This window comes from Furipterus horrens, unplaced genomic scaffold (genome assembly GCF_987537825.1).
Source record: "Furipterus horrens unplaced genomic scaffold, mFurHor1.1.pri manual_scaffold_5, whole genome shotgun sequence".
In the NCBI taxonomy this organism is placed as follows: Eukaryota; Metazoa; Chordata; class Mammalia; order Chiroptera; family Furipteridae; genus Furipterus; species Furipterus horrens.
In genome coordinates this window covers 170,072,933-170,093,776 of record NW_028327175.1, presented here as the reverse complement: position 1 = coordinate 170,093,776, position 20,844 = coordinate 170,072,933, and the positions used below count along the sequence as shown (strand labels likewise).

Sequence of the window (20,844 nt, the reverse complement as noted above, 5' to 3'; positions counted from 1 at the left end):
TAGCTTTCTGAGGTCATTAAGTAATTTGGCAGTCTGCTGTTGGGAATCCTAAAGAGATGGGCTGCAAAATAGGAAATCATCTACATATTGTAGGAGAGTGGAGGGGGAAAGGTTGATCTGATGGAGGTTTCTTGCTACTGCCTGACCAAACAAATGGGAGCTGTCCCTGAACCCCTGAGAAAGAACAGTCCAGGTGAATTTCTGGGAAGCATGTGTGTCTGGATCTGTCCAGGTGAAAGCAAATATGTTTTGAGAGTCTGGGTGGGTAAAAAAGGCACCTTTGAGATCTAGGACAGAAGAGTGTGCAGTGGTTGATGGTATGAGTGAAAGAAGTGTATAGGGGTTACTGACTACTGGGTAGAGTGGGACTACTACCTGACTGATTATTCACAAATCCTGAACAAGATGATAGGCACCATTGGGCCTCCAAGCAGGGAGAATGGGAGTGTTATAAGGGGAATGTGTAGGCCTCAGAAGCCCAGCTCTAAGTAGGTACATGATTGCTGGCTTGAGACCCCATAAGGCTTCTGGGGGTACCAGGTATTGTGATCAGGAAGGAAACTGGGTTGGGTCTCTAAGGCAGATCTTAATGGGTTCATGGTGGGTGGTAAAAACAGGGTTGTCTGTGTCCCAGATGACAGGGGAAACGAGTGTGGAAGAGGGTCTTCAGATATGAGAGGCGGTCTCTTGTCAACTACGAGAGAGAGAGAAGGAAGATTCTTTGCAGTTACTGAGGGGAGGGTATAAGAATCTGGGCCCATAATATGGCTAAAATATCTCTACCAAGAATGGAGATAGGGCAATTAGGAAGAACTAAGAAGGAATGTGAAAAAGTGAATTGTTCCAGGGAACAGATCAAGGAGAGAGTTACAGTAGGCTTTGAAACTATGTCATCAACCCCAACAATCGAGATAGAAGAACTGGTAAGCTCCCTGGAATATTCAGGAAGGGCAGAAAACATGGCCCCAGTATCACTGAGAAAAGAGATCAACTTACCTGCCACTGAAAGAGTTACATGAGGTTCTGTTGTCAGGACGCGCATGGGGTCCAAAACAGTTCCCAGGCAACCTCAGTCTTCCATGGCCAGATCCAGGAGGTTGAGGAGTTTGAAGCCTGGGATGTTACCAGCCTGGGCAACTTGTGCCCCCTTGCCTTGAGAGGTCCAGGGGCAGTTGGACTTACAGTGACCTTTCTGTTTGCACAGAGGACTGGGCTTCCTCAATGGTTGTGGGCTTGGGCAGTTGGCAGCCCAGTGGCCACTTTGCCACACTTGAAGCAATCTCCATTTGGTGCCCAGGAGTCTGCCTCAACCCTCAATGAACTGTTGTTACAGGGCTCAGTCAAGGCTGAAGCCAACATCTGAAGGGCCTTAACCTGAAACTGGACCTTCTCCTCACCTCGGTTGTTGAAGACGTGAAGGCCAGATTTTCTAGGTCAGCCTAGTAAACCTGCTCCCAGCTTCTTTAGCTTATGGTGAATGTCTGGAGTGGACTGGTAGATAAAAAGCGTATGAAGAAGACCATCCTCTGGCATATTAGGGTCTAAATTAGTGAATCACTGGAGGGCTTCTCATAACCGACTCAAGAAAGCTTCAGGGTTTTTGATAGGTCCCTATGTAATTTTGAGTTTATCATAATTTACAGACAATGACCTGCATTCTGGCAGTGAGGCAAGTAATCATGTGGTTGCATGCGCAGATGCCCTGGGTCCCTTCCTGATAGTTTCAATCTGGTTCCTTTCAGGGAACCACTGTGGCCCCAACTGGACTATTGTTCGGGTGCTGGCAATTAAGCATGTAAGCGTGAACCTGAGCAGTAGTCCAAACTCACTTTCTCTCTCTCCTCAGCAGTCATGCACGTAGAGAGGATAATATAAAGATCTCTCCAGGTGAGGCTGTGGGAGATTATAATATAGTGAAATCCCTTAATGAACCGAGTGGGATCAGAGGAGAAGGAGCCAAGGTGTTGCTCAATCTGAGACAGATCAGATAAAGAGAAGGGACCCAGATAGGATCACCTCCAGAACCCGCAACCTCACAGAGAGGAGTAAAGTCCAGGTCTGGATTAGAGTTTGAGGGTGCCAGCAGGTTGAGGCAGAGGATGTTGGTAAGAAGGGACAATGAGGGGAGGAGCAGAAAGAAGATGGTCCTCTAGGGGATCAGGATCCAAAGGTGGAGTTGAGGGTGAAGGAGCAGAAACCTGGGGCAGGACAGAATGGAGGAGAAGGATCTGATAGGTAGAGCAGGATTCACAAAGGGAGGGGTGCCACTGCAACTCAAAGAAGGCTTGCACATACAGGACTTCACTCCATTTGCTGAGGCAGTGACAATAATTGTCTTAATTAGTTAAGATTGAAGGGTCCAGGGTCCCATTACGGGGCCATACAGACTGATTATCAAGTTTGTACTGAGACCAGGCAGTGTTTCAGAAAAAGAGAAGCCACCGTGGTCTCAGTTCAAGACTAATATTGTAGAGGTGTTTTAGAAGACACCCAACAGGGGAGTCTCAGGGAGATGTATATTGGCCAGTACTCGTGATTAAAGGGAGAAGGGTAAGGAGAATTCACGTGAGCCCAGTGGCTCAAGACTCTTAAGAGCAGCCCAGCAGCTTAACTCCGAGAGTCTGGGACCTAGAAACCCGAAGAGGGCATCCTCACTGCCTGATCAAGGGGCATTGAGAAACTTTTCGAATGCCCTCTAAATAGAGAAAAGAGAAGAGAAAGGCATCCCCTTGTCTCAGTCTCTTTGAACAATGGGTAGTCTCCACCTATTGCTAGGGCTTCTGAGGGGCATCCCAGATGCCTAAGGAACAATACAGGGAGATACCCAGAAAAGGGGAAAACTGCTTACTCGAATTTAGCCACTGTGGATGGAAAAGCCAGGCAAAGGAAGGTTGGCCCTCCATGGTTTCTCATCTCTGACTGGGTTCCTGAAAGTCGGTCCAAGAGGAAGGCAGATGTGGCCCCAAGAGGCAGGATCAGGGGGTTAGCCCGGTGTGCTGCCACAACCCACTGCTCCCCTGGCTGCAAGCCTGGGGGTCCTGAGACTAGCCCTCCTCTTGGGTTTTGGCACCAAAATGTTAGGTTTCAGGGGATCTGCAGAGGTAGAGAAGGCCAGCAGCCAAATGTTGAACAAGATGTTTATTGAGTATGCAACACAGCAGGCTGGAGTCTTGGAATCAGACACCAGCAGCCAGGATCAGGGCAGGGTGAGTTTTAAGGAGTTCTGAGGCTTGGAATGCAGAAACAGCACATGACAGGTTAAGTTGCCTCTTCATACAGCCAGCAGATTGGCAACTGGCCCAGTTGCAACCTCCTGAGTCTAGGGTACCTTGGGAAGGGGGGCCGTGAGCTGCCTCATGCGGGATTTTGTTTGAAATGGCAAGTTTGGGATGGCTTTTGTTTAGAATGGCAGGCTTCTTCCTCACAGTTAACATAATATATTTTTTTATTAAAAAACTGTATTTCCAAAATAAATACACAGTGAGAAGTCTGACATTTACATTTCTGAAAATCTCTCTCTTTTTTTTTTTAGCTAACAGAGTTCACCATTTTATTTTCACATTTTACAATACAAACAACAAAAAAATTTTTTTGTCCCATTACTCCCCTCCAAAACTATTTTCTCTGATAGGAAAAGAGAGTGAGTCTTCTTTGTCATGCTGTTAGAAAACATCCAGAGTCACAGCACCACGAGCTCCTGGTGAAGTTGAACAAGTAATACAAAACTGATAGAAAGGGGGTCCCCTCTCTCCTTATCTGTCTGGTCGAGTCATTCCAGGCCGAGTGGGCACCATCATGGGACAGGCGAGAGGTCTCATCATTGGTGGCCCAGGCATCATTGGCATGTGCCCTCCCATAGGTGGCCTCATTCCAGGAGCAGGTCCCACTGGCATCATCCCAGGAGGAGGAGGACCCATCATTGGCGTCATGGGAGGGCCCCCCATATGGGGTGCTGGCATCATACCAGGGTGAGGAGGACCCAGAAGGCAGGGGGGAGGTGAAATCATTGCCCCTGCAGGAGGAGGAGCAGACAATGGAGTAGGAGGTATCTTTCCTTGCTGAAATGCTGCAGTTTTGTCAATCAGGCTCTGAGCCTGCTCTTCCATCCATTTCTGATAGTAGCCTTTCACATTCTCTTTGTGTTTCCTACCACTGCAGTGTGTCTTTCTCACAGATGGAGAGTCACGGGTGAGGTATGTATCGCAGCAGTCACAATAAAACCTGGGCATGTTGTGCAGGCCGTCGGCCACTCCGTCCCGCACCACTGAAACTCTCTTTACTATCTGACCTAATCTAATGAAAGAAAGATATATTCTTATATCTGCTCCTACATTCCTCTGTTGCAAAATCATGTCATGTATCCTCTGAAAATTGCCATTCTATAATTATAAGAGAATAAAAGTACATATCACAAAAAAAATCTTAGTATTATTATGAAAATAGCTTTTACCAAATAGACCCTCAGAAAGGGTCTCAAGGACACCAAGTGTCCCTAGACCACACTTTGAAAATTACTTCTTTAATATATATATTTCAAATGTAAGTTGTGCTTTTAAGTCAATACTATAAATTTTCATTTCACCTCATGTCAGTTTCTTTACTGTTATGTCATTGCTGGATAGGAGATGCTTTTATAAAACAAGACTCACAACACATTACTGAAATCCACTTCAAGTTCTCATGGCTAATGGAAAATGTGGTAAACTGCATTAATGTGTCCCAAATATTCTTCACATTTATTCACCTCTGCATCCTTTGCCATGTAATCTTCCAATGCCCTCATAGAAAGCAGATTGTGAGGCTTCTGAAGCTGGCTCAGCCATGTGACTTGCTTTGGCCAGTGCAATGAAAAAAGAGGCTTGACATTGGCTGTGCTTCTGAGTCACCATGAAAAGGATGTGCCTAGGCTGGTTAGCAGATCCCAAGAGGGGCATGAAAGAAACTTCAGAGAGCCGCCAAGACAATTTAGGCTAGCAAAGGCCCAGGTACCCCATGAACCATGAGCTATATAAATAACTGACTATTGTTTTAAGCCCCTGAACTTGTGCTTTTTATATAGCAATTGCTAACTGATATCAAAAAAGGAAAGGCAAAAGGAACGGATATTTAGTGAGCGCCTAATAAATGTATGATATTACTGTACTTTTTAAAAGTCAATTAATATAATCTGAGTAGTTAATTACCTATTCCAGTTTATCAAAACTGTAAAACAGGATAAGTAATGTAACCTAGATGTGTATGGGAAGAAAAGTCTTCATTGCTTTTCTAGAGAAGTTAATGAGATTCTATATGAACTGTTATCATCAAAGGCAACAGTGAGTACTTAGAACTTTAAGGATCTCTTAGGTAGCAATTGATTTAGCAGTCAAATGTCCTTGCCATTTTGGGTTGACTTTTTCCAGCAACATTGAGAACACTGAAGAACACAATTTTTAATGAGTTAGACCTGACACTTGTTTTTAACTAACTTTTGGCATCTGAATCCAAAAATGACCCCAGTTTTTCTCTATCACATCAACTTTTTAAGGTAAAAGATACCCTCCCTTTGTCACAAAAAGTCATACAAAATGTACCTACAAAGGAAAATAAAGAAAAAATTACCTGAATATACTGTTTATTTAGAGTTATTTTATTCATATAAAGGCTACATATTGTTACTGTAACTCAAATTGTGTACAAGTAGTGAAGTTCTGCTACCAAACATTTATATTAAGGTATTTTATCTTTTCAAATGACAGGCTAGGAAATGCCAAAATGAGATACTTGACACAGTCTCTTTCAGTTGGAAAAGCTTTAACAAATTATGTCACAAGATCCAGTTTTATGTGCAGAGGTGGGAATAGAATGTTCTTTCTGTCAACAAGTGACTCATGTAGAATGTTTGGATCACCAGGTTTGAGGTCAGATCTTGGAGGCCAATTCCACTCCACCCAATGCTTCTCTTGAGCTCTGCTGCCCCACATACACAAAAAGCAGGGATACCTGATGTATCCGCATTGCTGACCAAGAAGGAAGCAGACCATTTTAAGGTCAACACAGATGATCCAGTTGTGCTTGTGATACTGTAACAGATCAATGATTCTCTTTATGTCTTCATATTCTTCACAAAAACAAAATGAATAGCCAATTGGGACTGCACCAAATTGCCATTGTGAAGGAGGACACACTTCAAGCTCCACTTTGAACTATCGATGAACAGTCACCATTCATTTGCATTATAGATTAGAATTCCCAATTCCTCCATTAAAGCCATGTCTGTTATGGCAATACACAAAGCCACCATCACTTCGAAAGTACTGCAGAAATGCACTTTCTCTTGATCGAAAGTAGGATACCTTTGCTCCTTTATCAAGCAAGTTTTTCTCATGTACTCTTGATGCTAGGAGATCTGAAGCCTTTTTGGATAGTCCCAAATTTCATGCCAAATCATTCAACTCATGCTGATCAAATCACTTATGAACTGAGTCATCTTCAACTTCAAATCTTCATCATTGCTGTCACTTAGTTTTTCACCATACTCCTGTTTTTGAAAGAGGGTAGTTCAATGAAAACTGGCACTGGGATTTCAGCTGAATGAGGCACTGGGCATATAGCTGATGGTAGACTAGGAAACTCTATTTTACATTTATTTTTTCTGTAATATCCTGACATTTTCACTATACAAAAGTAACAATCACTTGAATGATCTCTGGGCTCTCGCCAAACCATAGGTATACCAAATGGCATTTTAACACGTGTTCCCTTCATCCACATCCATAAACTCTCAACATACTGCTTGCACACCTTGTGAGGGGCCCAAAACTTATCTTGATTATCAAGTTTTACTTTAAAATATGCAAAATAGGTTTGCCTGACAAATGCACTGTTGTTTGTCCTTTGACTGGAAATGGTGAAACTGCCACAGATATAACAAAATGAATCAGAGTTGTTTAGGAACTTATGACAAATAGCAGAGGCAGACATGATATGAAGGAAACAAAATAAGTATGTATGTAAATAAAAATATAAATTTTGCTAACTCCATGTATACAGACAAGAACTCGGACTACATTTCGGAATATGGTTCATTATATAGAGCGGTACACAACCTCTCACTATACTGTTTCATGTGTAACTGAATAGCCTAGATAAGTATGAACCTGTTGCTGGTCTCCAAGGTCATCCCCCACCTCTCCCCACTCAAGGGAGGTTTGCTCTCAGCCAATAGGAGAGCACTAGTGCTTCCCTCGATCCAGGCTTGATCCTGCCTAGAGTGGTTGCATTAAGTTAAGCTGTAAAAAAAACTTGACGTAAGAGAGGTAAAATAACTTCAGTTTTGAAATCAGCATGCCTATTTAAGTCCAAAACAGCTGAAAAATCAAACTCAATAGGAATTATGTTAAAAATTGTTCCCTTGTGGAATATGTTTTTGTGTTGCCTAGGGGATATCTTCCCTTGGCTCTCAATCATTCTTTTTTTAAAATTTTTTTATATTGTTTTTCTATTACAATTGTCCCATTTTTTGCTCATTGCTACCCCCAACCTAACCCACCTCTTCTCCCACAGTCAATCCCCACTCTGTTGTCCATGTCCATGGGTTATTGATACTAGTTCCTTTACTAAACCCTTGTCCTACTTACGCCCCTCCTCTACCTCCCACCTCTGCCCTGATAACTGTTACTCTGTTCCTTGTTCATTCTTAGTTTATGATTATTTTCACTACTGGAAGCGCTATCTGTGACATGTTTCCCAATCAAATCTTAAGTGTTTCCCTTAGCAATTACTTTATTGTTTAAATTATTGATGGAGTTGTGATATTTGTGTTGTCCTGTGGAATTTTAGAGCCAGTGTTTACTAGCTGTCTCTCTGGAGGAAGTTCTGTCATTACTTGGCTGACTCTGATAATGTCATTCAGGGAGAAGAGTGTTACTGTATTTGATTGACTAAAGAGAAGTATGTGGGATTGATAGTACACTTATTCAGTATAGATTTAGAGAGTTAAAAGATTGCCAGTTGCTAAAAGGTATAAGGAGCAGATTTTAGACTAAAAGGAGAAAAACAGTTTTTAGAGTGCATCAGCTAATGAGATCCTTGTTACTGGAAGCATTTAAGTAAAACATGAATAATCACTTATCAGTGATATTGCAATCAGGGACTCTCATTCTGCTTCCATGGACACTTGAAAAATACCTGATACCCAATATGTGCTTTCAGAAGTTCATAACCTCCTCTTTCAAGATCATATACAAAACTGTCAGTAAGGTTATGTATACTCTTCTTATAGAGTTTACAGTTGTATTAGTCTCAAAAAAATACAGTATTCCCTCACTTATTGCAGGTATTATGTTCCAGACCCCCCTGCAAAGTAGGAACCTTACATTTATTCTACACTCTTAAACCTATGTAACTTTAACAACATATGTATACAGTACCCCAAAATCCCATGATATAGTGAAAAATCCGCGATAAATGATTAAATATAATATTTTTTTAAATCTCGTGATACAGTGAGGCCGCGATAAGTGAACCATAATATAGCGAGGGACTACAGTATCCCTGAAACTCAGAAGATTGACAATTAGAGAAGTATTCATTCATATGGAATGAAGTTGGACTAGATAAAGTCTGGCATTGTATCAAACTGTAATATCTGATATAGTAAGCATATGTTATTATTATTACTATTATTTTTGGCCAATACAGAGACAGTGTCTATTGACTGTATATATATACTATTCACCCAATGATATCTATATATAAAAGTAGATATTAAGCACTTATGTGCTTTTCATCTTAAACAGAGGAGAGGAATATATGTAATTGATCAAGCAGAGGAATAAAAGCCTGTTCTCATCCTGAAGGCTCCAGTACATAAAGAACATAATAGGGAAGCATGTGATGTCTTACATTTGGTTCCACAAAATGTTGCGGAAATAAATGAAGAGGGATGTGCATATGTTGCATCATGTGAGAGAAAAGGCTTAAGGGGTTTTATAAAATTTTAATTTTGATAAGAAGCAGAAGTATACTAGGTGCTATGAAACTGCACATTGAAGATATAACTATCATAAGTCTTTATGCACTGAACACTATTATGTCAAAAAATATTTTTTAAATTACAAATACAAGAAACAAATTGATATGAGAAACATACTAGACTTCCCTTAGTTATCGCCTGTCAAGTAGACTAAGACTAAATAACAAAATGTGTATAAAAACCTCATAGAATATACAAATAAAATAGTTGGCAGAATGAATTATTATTGACCTAAAATGTCTTAATAGACACTAGAAAATATATCTTAAAGGAAACTAAGATGTACATTATAAACAAGATTAATTCTAAATGTGCAAGAATGGTCTGATATTAAAATATGCATTAATATTATTTCTCAAAACAATAGATTAAAGAAGATACATTTTAGAATTATGTAAATAAGTGTAAAAAGCATTTAGTATCATTTAGCTTACATTCTTGACATTTTTAATGTTAGAATATTTAAGAAGGCTCAATTATAGTCAATAACAAACTTTAGAATGAACATTAACATTCCATTTTATAACTTCAACACAGTTTTCTTATTAATATTCTGTTTATATTTTACCTTATTTAAAATTCTGGATTACATTACCACTTTTTTACTTCCAAACTTTGCATACCTTTTCTCTTTTGGGGTAATACTTTTCAGTGCACCTCCTGGTAGCTACTAGCTAGACATTCCCCAGATTACACTTTCAACTAAATATTTTAATTGTGCTTATTGGTATTATGTTATTCTTTATTGAACTGTTCACTCATACTTCTGTTGCACTTTTTAACCACGTATTATAATTTTCTTATTTAAGTAATCTATAACTGAGAGTCAAAGTATAGACTGCTGTATACCATGGCCTCAATTCAGATGAATGATGACATCTTTAAAAAATATTTAAATCACAAGCACTTATTGACCACTCAGTTTACTTAATATTTTAATTATTCTTTTCTATTTTATGTTCTTTTATGCTCAATAGTTTTATAGAGAGAATCCATTAAAATATTTATATCTATGAAACATAGTTATTTTGAAAACTATTTAGAATTGTTTAAATATTTTATCAATCAGAAATTTTCTCTAATACATATCCCCTTTTATGCCATCATGTAGCAAGATCATATCTAATTGTGTTAACTTGAACTCTGAATATTTAATTGCTGAAATTATGTATCTATTTTAAAGTTGGTATTCCAAAATTTATCTAAAATTTTAGGCATATAATAAAGAAAGAAATTGTTATAAAAAGGAAAAGCTAAACATGTTACCACATGAGTATGTGTGTAGGTAACTGAGAGGATGTGACCACCGGCTGACTCACAAGCTAAACCAGTGAGCTGGAGCTGGGCCACGGTAGTCAGAGGCTCCTCACTCACTCCCTGTTCTTGGACTGTGCATTCCTCCCACTGTTCTAGTATTAGGAGCTGCTTCAAGGACACAGCCTTGAAGAACATCTGGACAGTATATGTGACTGAACCTGAGACAGGAGAAAGAATAGGAAATTCTGAGACACTGCAGCTGCTGTCAGCATCCTGATTTCTGCCTTGTTATACCTGATAATAATTAGCATTGTGGTTCCCTCCCTGGGTGGGCAGTCAAGGAGGATTTATTAAAAATTGCATGTGTAGATACTTCATTAAAACCCTATAAGTCCTGTAGCCATTTGAGAGAAGAGAGCCAGTCCCTGGCCAGAGATAGCCTGCTTCCGTATCTTGGGATTATGAAGCTGAAAGAACCAAGGATGAAGCTACTATCCCTTTGGTTCTTGGAAGAAATGAGAACTTTTTGAGTCAAAATAATTTTGACTTTGGAATTTATAAGATATGTGTTTACTTTGGAACTAAATATTTTAGTATAACTTTCATTATGATTGCATTTCTGCATCTAATTCTTCATTGATGCAATTCTTGACACTTTCTGTATGAGTAGTCTATCCTTTTTTTTTTTTTTTTTTCCTCTCTTATTTCATGATCATTAGGCCAAGGGATGGGAGTAGGGAAGGGATTAGCTACTAGGAGCAAAGAAAGAATTAACTTGGAATTTTTGAGATGATCCCTAAGATACTGTAATAATGTGCTTTCTCCTCTTCACTGGATTGGGTTTTTCCTCTCTTTGCCTGACGACTTCAGCTACAGGAAAGCATGGGGCCATTTCAAGATTTGACATCTTTCTAATTAGTGGATCCTGATTGCCAGGTTTTCCATTTATTTCCCTTGATATTTTGATGATCAGTATTAACTCTGGTGGGTATTTCTGTTTTAGGCTTTCTCCTGTTTCTCAGAAGATTTGTCAATTATGATACCAGAAACTTTCTCTCTCACTTTGCCTATCTTTCTGTGTGGTCTATTTAATTCTTTGTTCGAAACCACCAAGAGCCTGGACTCCATCTCCATCTGCAACAAACCCAGTGAAAGCTTCTGTATAAACTTTTAAGATTCTGGCAGACACATGTGGAAATCTACTCATCCTATGGATGCCCAAGACAAGCCTCATAAGTAAGTTATCTTGCTTATTAAAATTACCACTTTCTAATCTGGAGTGGCCTGCCTCTTCCTTTGGTATTTCTTTGCCCTCTGTGTATTGAGGCTAGTTTTATATTTCACCTGGGAAGCTCCTGAGGTCTCATACCAACAATTGATGAGCCAACCAGAAAACCAAAGACATTGGTCTTAGAAAAGAGGCATCCTCAGGGGAAATCCCAGGTTGACCATTGACTTCTATGTGGTGAGGGGTGCTGTGTACGTTAGATGCTATACACTTGAGTATGAAGATGTCCCCCAAATTTTAACTGGTCTAATATGCTTGTTTGGGGAACAGGGCAGAGCACACTGAGGCAAAAAAGGGAGGCCAATGGCTACCACAATGGGCTGGCTTCTCTTATGGGCAGTTTACCAATGTCCAACTAGAAGCTGAAGCTCAAGTTAGGAAACTGAAAGAAGAACTGAGGTTAAAAAACAACACTCAGTTGTCCACTACTCTGCTATCAGCAGGGCTAGCAGACAAGATGGAAGAACAGAATAATAAGTCGGAGAACTTAGCATTTCACTTTGCAAAGCTAGGGGTGTGCATACTGCCTCAGCTTACATTCTGGGATTTTATGACAAAGCTTGATTGGGATACTAAACGGTGGATTCCTTGGGGAAGTGAAGCAAGTAAAGAGGAAGATGTTGTGACTGACAGTGAAATACACAAAGCACCCCAAACTATCCAACCCCTAATACAAAGAAAAGCAAAAGCACAGCAACAACTCCAGTCAGCAGGGCAGACCCCAGTTCAGGAAACATTCATGATGAAAGACATTATGCCCACTGAGCTAATTGATACAGCTGCCAAGTTCCAACAAAAGGCCAGGGAAGGTATCTAAGCGTGATTAGTGCAGCTATGAGGAAGGTAAAGTATGGCATTTTTCTGCCTGGAAAGGAGAAAGAGAAAATGAGCAATATAACCACACACCCTACTCTCAGGCAGCATCTGCATAGTACGCAGGGGCTCAGGGAACTCACTCTCATATCTATTGGATTATTATAGCCTGCAGTGAGGCTTGCCCCAATGAAGGGGATTTCCCAAGCACAGGAGATTCTGGAAATCCATAGAGGACATGCAACAGAGTCTTAGAGAGTTCAGACAAAGGTCTTTGAAGGCCTTGATTGGACCACATTTACTGAAAAATGAAATCCAAGATACTCTAGTTTGTTCTTTGATACCTGCCTGGTATGGGATGCTGCTATTCATGCTGAGCCCAGTAATAAGCAGTATTTTGCTGATCTTAGGAAAACTAACAAATCCCAAGAACAGGTACAGGCTGTGGGAAAGACCAAAGACAGAGCTCAAGAAGCCAAAAGGCTATCCCAATTGGCTGCAAAAGGTTTGGTAAAAGTAACCTAAAAGCAGATGCTTTTGGACTGCATCTGATCAGATAGACCAGCAACCCAACACTGTGCTCCTCAGCCTGTGAAAAGCCTTAAAACGTGAACAGAAGTTCCAGTCTGCCCTTACTACCCCTAGTGCCCCATGTGCTCCAACAGAAGCCTCAGGGATACAGGTCTATTGGTGTGGGAGCCCCCTACTCCATGAGTATAAGATGCAGGCCAAGATCACCTGCAGGTGAGGACCACTGGGGGCAATCATAGGCCCCAGGTTAAGCTCACTGTTTATTGGTCTTCCAGAAATAAAAAAAAGATGATGGCGCTAGCTGATAACTGGAGCCAAATATATTCCAATACATGGTAACCCTCAGAAGTTATCTTGCCCCTTCAGGGCCGTTAGTGGTTACGAAGGCATTCTATATTCATGTATTTTGCATACTAGTTACTTACCAGATATAAGGTTTGCAGATATTGTCTCTCAGTGGGTGGTTTGTCTTTTTGAGTTCTTTTTCTTTTCTTTTTTAAAAATTATTTATTTATTTGTTTGTTTATTTATTTTTAGAGAGAGGGAAAAGGAGAAAGAGAGGGAGAGAAACATCACTGTGTGGTTGCTTCTCACTCACACCCCCAACTGGGGACCTGACGTGCCACCTAGTCATGTGCCCTGACTGGGAATCAAACCAGGAACACTTGGTTCGCAAGCCAACGCTCAATTCACTGAGCCACAGCAACCAGGTGTCTTTTCAATTTCTTAAGGGTATCTTCTGAAGCACAAACATTTTTAATTTTGATAAATCCAATTTATCATTCTGTTATTTTATAGGTTGGGTTTTTTCATCACACTACAGCTCTTTACCCAATTTAAGGCCACTAAGGTTTTTTCGTTTTTTCTATGTTTTAGTGTCTTACATCTCATAATTCAATCTATGATTCAATTTTAAGTTAATTTTTATGTGTCATGTGAAGTAAGGTTCTAAACATATTTGTTTTGCATGTAGATGCCCAATTGTCCCAGAATTATTTGTTGAGGTGACTATCCCCTTCCTATTTAATTGTCTTGCCACCTTTGTTAAAAATAAAAAGACTTTAAATATAAGAATTTATTCTGGACTCTCATTTTTGCTTCATTGTTTTCTATGTCCATTTTTATGCTAACACCACATTATTTCGATATTTTAGCTTTAGAATATGTTTTCAGATTAGGTACTATTGGTTCTCCAGTTTTGAAATTCTTTTGGCTTTTCTAGGTCCTTTGGATTTTCAAACAACTTTTATGATCAGCTTGTCAAATGCTACTAAAAATTGCTTTCTAGTATTTTAACCATTAAACAGACTCCCAATTCCAGGCAACATGAGTCCAGATTTACCCTCCTGTATAAATAATCAGAACAAATATGTGTAACAATGACACTCAATATGTTGCATATCAGACAGTTTAGAATAGTAATCACTGAGAGATGGGAAATAAATGAGATGAGCCCTTGACTTCCCTGAATTACTGCCTGGAAAAAAGTTTTCACATCACAGCTTGGGAGGAGGTACCCAGCAAGTCCTGTGTACTCCCTGAGTTGAGGAGATGGCGTTGGGAGTCTGAGGAGACCAAAAATACTTGTTTTTGAAAGACAGAGCACTGAAAAGAAATGGCTTCACAGAAAGAACATTTTAAAGACCTATAGAGCATCCTCCTTCAGTTTTTAGTTGAGTATCACTAATCAGCTTTTGAAAATGGGGAGGTTAAACACATTTCCAATTGGCATCTAATTCCTAAGTTCCCTTTTGAAATACAAAAGCAACAACTGTTGGTAATGTTCAAATAAAAATATTAATTAAGAATCAAAAATGCATAAGGATTAAAAGCACAACTTTATTTTTATGACTTTATAAAATTTAGAAGGTAGAAGGAAAAGGGAAAGCATATACATTTAGAAAAGATTCCACAAATTATCTAGACAACTAAAAGTACAAATGAATCAGAGATAAGAAAAATATTTGTTGTCACATCTCTCACCATGAAAATTAACTACCCATTAACTTTTGATGAATCCAGCTCTCCAAGAAAATTTTATGACTGCATAATTCATGCAGTGAAATTAACAGCCAGTGATATATTAAATAACTAAATTCAAAGTGATTTCAATAGTCTGTGCTTACTCTTTTCATATTTTGGCTTCTGTAAAAGTAATACATTGATGTACCTTTGAAAATAAGTTTGTAGCAATGCAAAGCCAATTTTAAAACATTAAATGTTTCCCTAGCATTTCCAAAGACACAATGTCATTATCAGGATGTCATAAATGTTTTCATATATTAACTCATAGCCTTCCAACTGTGTCTGCAATCCTGAATATTTAATGTCCTGACATTAGTTAAAAGTTTCTTTTAATTTCAATATGGGCAGCATACAAATAGAATGCTAGCATACATTACAAAAATCCAATATTTTACACTAGAGAAAATCTTGGAAAATAAATTCTAATTCACCCATGGATTCACATTATGCAATTTAAATAAATGCAAACACAAGGAGGAAAAAATAAACTATCATACTTTACACAACAAAATAGTTTTAGAATTGATTAAAATGTCACAACTAAAAGCTGAAATATAAAAAATTTAGAAATAAACATACATAGTTGAATTATGTTCTTAGAGTGGTTATGAATTTCTCAGAAGTACATTAAAATGAAAAAGCTGAAGTTTTTAAGAAAGATAAATATTTTAAAATGATAAAAACTTTAAAAATACCATAAATAGAATTAAGATGTAAATAGTAAACTAGAAAAACATAACTACAATACCCAGGAAGGTCAATGAGTAAAACAATTTACTAAATAACTCATAAATCAATTTTAAACTTAAACCCCTATTAACTTAGCAAAAGAAATTATGTATACTGTATTTTTCACACTATAAGACACACCTGATCATAAAACATACCTAGGTTTATAGGAGGAAAACAAGAAAAAAAATATTCTGAACCAAATGGTGTACTAAAATATTTAATAAAATATAACAGAATAAGATTTCAACCATATAAAGCGAACAGCAGTCAACAGCGGTATAAAGAACCATCATCACTGTTATTAACAAATGAGGAGAGACTTTAAGGTTCAAGTACTTTTCTAGTTTTCTGGGAACCCCAAGAACTCATCATTGCTAGTGTCAGAATTTATGGAGGACTTTATTAACAGGTATTGAGGGAGTTAAGAGGTATCACTAGTTTTAACAGTCACTGAGAGTACCACTATCCTAGTTACAGGTTCTGGTGGACTACCTCCAGTGCCTGTTATGGTAGTGATACCCCTTAGGCCCCTCAGTGCCTCTGTTACTACTAGAATAGTGACCCCACCATAACTCCCTTTATATACTACAAACTTCAGCATTTTTGGCTGTTCACCCAGTTATTGCTGTCCTCCTCACACAGAAATCTATGTACTGGAAACAGTATGGAGGTAGACAAAACAGCAGTAGCATCTAACAGAGCCAGTAGCCAATTGAGAACATGTTACTTCAGCTCCAACCATCTGCCTCTTGTAATTTTCAAAGCTTAAGATGCAGTGATTGGTGATTGGAAGTGGTTCTACTGACACAGACCCCACCCAGTGTCAAAGACAATTGGCAATTGGCACTGTTCCTCATACCTGTTATTAGCCTCAGCTGATTCGACAGGTCAGCGGCTATAGTTGGGAGTGCCAGGCAGCTCTCTACACTCTCCCAAGTCCTGGGTGATGGCAGATGTGGACAGCAACTGACCAGATGCCTTGAGATTCAGCAGTAAAGTGGGACATTTACACGTCCTTAGGGGTTTCATGTGGGCCCACCACTTTCTCTTCTAACAGCTGTCGCCACCACTGACAGTTCAGGTAATACACATCATGGTCTGTGACACAATATTCACTCCATAAGACTCACAGATGTTTCCCCCCACTTTTGGGGGGAAAAATGTGTGTCAATGGAGTGAAAAATACAGTATGTGTGTGTGTGTGTGTGTGTGTGTGTGTGTAAATATATATTTATATATATGAGCTAAGGAAAGATAGTTTGCCTGAAATCAAAAACTTTAAATCTTCCAACTTTTTTATTGTTGAACTATATAATACAAAAAATTAAGAACTCAAATATCAATTTTGACAATTGAATACAGGCCAGGGTCTGGAGAAAGAGGCACTCTAAGAAACTCTTTCTGAGTGTGTTAATATGTTAATAGGTAACATGGACATGAATGTGTTTCAAATATTTTTTTGTTTATCATTACTTCTTTCATTTTATTCTTTCTTTAATTTCTTCTCCCTAAAGTGTAGCCTCAGGTGTCCTTTCTGCAATGTTCTTTTAGTGGTAAAGTCAGTCTTTGTTTAAAAATATCTTCATTTTACCCCCAAACTCGTATGGTCATTTGATTAAAAATTTTAGGAAGTATTCTAAGTTGAAAGTTAAATTTCCTTAGTAGTCTGAGAAGTAAATTCTCTGGCTTCCTTGTTCTTTTTCAACACTTTATTATGAAAATTTACCAACACACAGCAAATTTGAAAAAATATGCATGCATCACCTAAATTCCACATATCACTTAGTATTTATCCATCCATTAGTCCATCTTAGTTCCGATGCATTTCAAAGAATATTACACACATCAATACACTTCCTCCTATCTAAACATAAATATTGTCTAAAATTTTAATATTTATTGTCAGAATTTCCTTTTGATAAAAAATCTAATGCAAGAACATGCCCAATTCTCAGGTGTACAATCAATGAGTTTTGACAAATAGACACACCTGTGAAACCTGAATCACTCTTTTGCCTCTATTCTGAATGTGAAGCCTCTATTATTTGAGTTTTATCTCTGGTTAACCTTATAATACCCTCTTTTGACTTTGCTGTTTAGCCACATCACTGAAATATAACAAGATACAAATTTATTAAGAACATCTTTATTTACTACACTTCAGTTTTGTATCATAGCTTTGAAAATTTCTTAGCCATTTTTTCTCCTTAAATACTTCTCTCTATTATTTTCTTTCTGGAACTCACACTAGATATATTTTTTCTTTTACATTTTTTAACTGTTGATGATTCATAGGATCATTGTATGCTCAGCTCTAAACTCATACTACCTGTAAATATCCAAGTGACAACTTAAATTTTTCACTGAAATGTGTTTAATAAGCATCTCAACTTCAAAAATACAACACTAAACATATGCCATTCCCCTGTGTCCTGCTTTTCCTCCATAGTTTCTATCTCAATATAAAACAAATCTATTCTTTCAGATTCCCAAGTCAAAATCCTTTGCTCCTCTATTTTTCTCAGTGAAGTCATAAGCAAATCTGATCAGCCATAATTTCAAATATATCCAGAAATATATTTATCCTATCATCTACAACACTAACAAGATACGTTCATCTCCTTCCTACATTAAAACTTCAATAATTTCATAGGTAATTTCTTGTTTCTGATATTGACTTTTACAGTCTATTCTCAATATAAGGAAAGACCATATCAAATCATATCCCTGTTCAAAACCCATTAATTTATTCCCACCTCACTATGCAGAGTCAAAGTCAAAGTCTATCAGTTTGACCACAGAGCACATGAGTTACTTATGCTCCCTTTTTCTGACTTCATCTTCTATCAGTCCTCCCCTTAGCCACTCTGCTTCAGCCACACTGACTTCCTTCCTGATCTTGAACATGTATGTCATGCATGCTCCTATTTCAGGGCCTGTCTCATCCTGTTGCCTACAACTCTCTTCCCTTAGAGCCTAGATGGACATTTGTTTTATTTTCCCATTTCCTTAGTTATCTGCTTAAATATTGCCATTTTAAAGAAGCTTTACTTCATTTCCCTCTTTTAAAAAAAGTAACCTCAAACTCATACTGAGATTCTTTCCTCTTACCAGCTCCCTCCTTCTTATCACTACTATGTTCTCATAGTATTTTTCACCACTATAATACTTAATTTGACATAAAACTTGTCTGGCCATAGTGCCCTAATATTTGGTTGAAGATTATTCTGGATGTTTCTGTGAGGGTGTTTTTAGATGAGATTAACATTCAAATTGGTGGACTTTGAGTTAAAGCAGATTGCCCTTCGTAATATGGGTTGGCCCCTAATGGCCTGAGCAGAAAAAAAAAGCCTGACCTCTGCTGAGCAGACAGCCTTTGCTCTTGAACTGCAACATCAGCTCTTTCCTGTGTCTCCAGTCTGCAAGCCTACCTTGCAGATTTTGGACTTCCTAAACTCCCTAATTACTTAAAATGAATTATAGATATACATACATACACACATGCATATATATATAGATCCTATTTCTTCTGTTTCCCTGACAAGGCAACCATTCAATACACATAGTGTTTGCTTGTTTATAATGTCTCCCCACCCCCCAACTCCACTATTAGACTGTACACTTCATCAGGCCAGGGAGCTTGTCTATTTTGTTCACTGCTATATCTCCAGTGCTTACATTAATTATTTTCCATCTTGCAGTATTGCATTCTGGACAATTTATCTGATCTACCTTCCAGTTAACAAATAATACTCCCTTCAGACATTTCTAATATTTGACTCACTAATTTATTTTCTTAATTCTATTTTTTAAAAGACTAATTTCAGAAGTTCTAATTGGCTCCATTACAAAACTGTACTTTTTTTAAGGGGTGTTGTTTTTTCTTATATTTTCTTTCAACTCTTTCCTTGTTTTTAAGTATTTCAAACATTTATTTAATTCCTATTATTTATTTTATTATTAGAAATTAACAGTAGCCTATTTCTGCTCTTTGTGTTGTCTACTGGCTATTGTTCAGTCAATTATTTCCTTAAGTTTTCTACAGCTAATCTTTAAAGGAGCCCTCTTTTTATTTTATTTTTTTAAGTATATTTTACTGATTATGTTGTTACAGTATCGCAATTTTTCCCCATTTTCTCCCCTCTGCCCAAGTAGCCCCTTTCCCTCCAGCAATCCCAACCCCCATACTTCATGTCTATGGTTTGTGCATGTAAGTTCTTTGGCTTCACCCTTTCCTTTATTATTCATAACTTCCCTATGTCTATTTTGTACCAAAACATTATGCTTCTTAATTCCTGCACCATTTCCCAATTCCCTGCCCCCCTCCCAGCTGATAACCCTCCAAATGATTCCCATACCTATGATTCTGTTCCTATTCTGGTTTGCTTAGTTGGATTTCGTTTTTCTTTTTTAGATTCAATTGTTAGTAGTAGTGAGTTTGTTGTCATTTTAATATTCATAATTTTGATCTTCTTTTTCTTACATAAGTCCCTTTGACATTTCATATAATAATAGTTTGGTGATGATGAGTTCCTTAAGTTTCACCTTGTCTGGGAAGCACTTGATCTGCCCTTCCATTCTAAATGATAGCTTTGCTGGGTAAAGTAACCTTGGTTGTAATTCTTTGCTTTTCATTATAGTGAATACTTCTTGCCAGTCCCTTCTTGCCTGCAAAGTTTCTTTTGAGAAATCAGCTGAAAGTCTTATAGGCACCATTTTGTAGGAAACTCTCTGTTTTTCTCTTGCTGCTTTTAAGATTCTCTCTTTATCTTTCACCTTTGGCCTTTTAATTATGATGTGTCTTGGTGTGGTCCTTTTTGGGTTTAGCTTATTTGGGACTCTCTGTGCTTCCTGAACTTGTATGTTTATTTCTTCTGCCAAATTTGGGGGATTTTTCTTCATTATTTTCTCACATAAGTTTTCAATGCCTTGCTTTTCCTCTTGCCCTTCTGGCACCTTCATCGTTCAGATATTTGCATGTTTAAAGTCCCAGAGGTTCCTACACCTCTCCTCATTTCTTTCATTTCTTGTTTTGTCATTCTGTACTTGTTGACTGTTTTTTTCTTCCTTATGTTCCCAGTCATTGATTTGAACCTCGGTTTTCTTCTCTTCACCATTGGTTTTGTGTGGATTTTCCTTCATTTTATTTAGCGTAGGTTTTATTTCTTCCCTTATGCATTTG

The 20,844-nt window shown here is 38.2% G+C and overlaps 1 pseudogene; it reads right to left on the bottom strand.

Moving 5' to 3' along the window:
• Positions 1 to 3,752: 3,752 nt before the first annotated feature.
• On the bottom strand, positions 3,753 to 4,229 carry LOC150010373 (U1 small nuclear ribonucleoprotein C pseudogene; annotated as a pseudogene).
• Between the last annotated feature and the right edge of the window lie 16,615 nt (positions 4,230 to 20,844).